Here is a 2,544-nt window from a genome sequence, read left to right on the forward strand (position 1 = left end):
GTTACTCCTGGCTCTATGCACAGAAATAGCTCCTGGCAGGCTCAGGGGACCATAAGGGATGCCGGGATTTGAACCACTGACCTTCTGCATGAGAGGCAAACGCCTTACCTCCATGCTATCTCTCCGGCCCCTAGAGCCACATTTTTAAAACTGAAACCAAAAATACATAGGATGTAAACTGTTTTTAGTTTCAATAAGTTTTTATTGAGAATATTCCACATAGGTCGAGAGGATACAAATAACACAACTAATAAAACAAAAACTTTAGAACTATATTATTTATTGATAACGTTAAATTCCATAAAATTTGCCTTACAATGTAGAGAAAATTACATCCTGACAATGACTGACAAAGTCACACACACTAATGTGAACATTGGCCTTGCATTTCCTTGGATAGTTTGAGTAAGTCAGGTTTGTATGTTGTTGTTTTTAATTTTAGGCACGATTCCAGGTTCTCATCGATGAGACGATTTCTCAATTTACTCTTGATAAGATTCATGTTTGAAAATGATTGTTTGCATAAATATGTAGACCCGAACAAGGAAAGAACAGCAAATGCTAGCTTTTTTAGTTGATTATATGAGTCAGGAATACTATTCCAGGTGTTAAAAATCAACATATCTTCCTTCTCCAGGTCTTTAAAAGCAGACCACTTGTGCTGTGAACTAAGTTCACATTTGTGTTTCTCCAATCTTTCTGTTTTGTTTTGTTTTTTGTTTTTGTTTTTGTTTTTCGGGCCACACCCATTTGGTGCTCAGGGGTTACTCCTGGCTAAGCGCTCAGAAATTGCCCCTGGCTTGGGAGGACCATATGGGACTCTGGGGGATCGAATCAGGGTCCTTCCTTGTCTAGCGCTTGCAAGGCAGATACCTTACCTCTAGCACCCTCGCCGGCCCCACCTTTCTCTATTCTAACTGAACTCACCACTTTTTTTTTTTTAATTTTTTTTTTTTGGTTTTTGGGCCACACCCTGTGACGCTCAGGGGTTACTCCTGGCTATGCGCTCAGAAGCTGCTCCTGGCTTCTTTGGGGGACCATATGGGATGCCGGGGGATCGAACCGCGGTCCGTCCTAGGCTAGCGCAGGCAAGGCAGGCACCTTACCTCCAGCGCCACCGCCCGGCCCCTGAACTCACCACTTTTTATGGAAAGCTTCCTATCATGGACTAGTCCTCCTGTCCCGATCTTCTCTAGATATTATTACCAAATTGCTTTTATTATTCTTTATGCCACAAATGATTATTCTGTGCTGACTCATTTCACTCAGAATAATAATCTGATGTATTGATGTATGTACAGATAATACACTGTGCATGGCTCAGTGTTTTTGTGTAGTCACAAGAAACAGAAGTTGCACACCCGTACATTGTATCCACTCATTCATTGAATGATAGACTGGATTCAAAAAACTCCCTGCTGAACTAAACTCTGTGACAGATGACACAGTAAAGATAATTTGTGAAATTCATAATTGTGATCAAATCCAGGCTATTCACCATCCTTGGGGAGAATATGGATGCCTGCTACTAGCATCTTCTCCATGAAGAAGTGAAGTGGCTGTTCAAGGGAAGGGTGCTCTCTCGCCTTGTTGGCAAGAGGGAAGAAGTAGTGCAGTTCCTGTGAGAGCAGAACTCTGACTTTGTCCAGCCCCAGTTGGACAAGGAATGGGTAGCTAAGTTTGTGTATTTGGCAGACATTGTTCATTTTCTCTATGAATTTAATATTTCTCTGCAGGGGAGTTTCACAAGTAGTTTTTACAGTGAGGCATAAGATGGATGTGTTCAAAAAAGAATCTGATTCTGGGATAGCTGGGTCTGAGAAGGAGATATGGAAATGTTTCCACTCTTGCAAAAAAATTTCTGATTGGCACTTATGTTATGCAGAAAGTCATAATCAATATAAAAACAGCATTTAAGGGCATTAGCTCACAACTTTAATCACAACTTTAATCATGAGTACTCTGAAATGAGAATCCACGGAAAAGAAAACTCTGGGTTGAGAATCCCTTCATGGAAGATGCCCACTCTTGTGCAAAATAAAATATGTGTTTTAAGATCACTCCAGGCACTGTATTTCTTTTTTTTGTTTTGGTTGTTGTTGTTGTTGTTGTTGTGTTTTTGGGCCACACCCAGAGTTGCTCAGGGGTTACTCCTGGCTGTCTGCTCAGAAATAGCTCCTGGCAGGCACGGGGGACCATATGGGACACTGGGATTCGAACCAGCCACCTTTGGTCCTGGATTGGCTGCTTGCAAGGCAAACTCCCCGCTGTGCTATCTCTACGGGCCCAGGCACTGTATTTCTAAACCCCACCCAACCTGGTCTGAAGAAGAGGGTAGCAGGAAAGAAATAATAAACCAAGATAGCCAGGAAAGGATGATCATGGAGTCCATGGCCTTTTACCTTGTACTCTCTGCCTCGAGCCCAAAAAGCTAAAACACCTCTTTCTTTACTAAAACCAATTCCCAATACCAGGAGGCTTCAGGTCAAGAGAAAGAGACAAAAGTACATATTCAGTGGACTTTTACATATCAAAGGAAGAGGT

The sequence above is a fragment of the Suncus etruscus genome, chromosome 5 (genome assembly GCF_024139225.1).
Source record: "Suncus etruscus isolate mSunEtr1 chromosome 5, mSunEtr1.pri.cur, whole genome shotgun sequence".
In the NCBI taxonomy this organism is placed as follows: Eukaryota; Metazoa; Chordata; class Mammalia; order Eulipotyphla; family Soricidae; genus Suncus; species Suncus etruscus.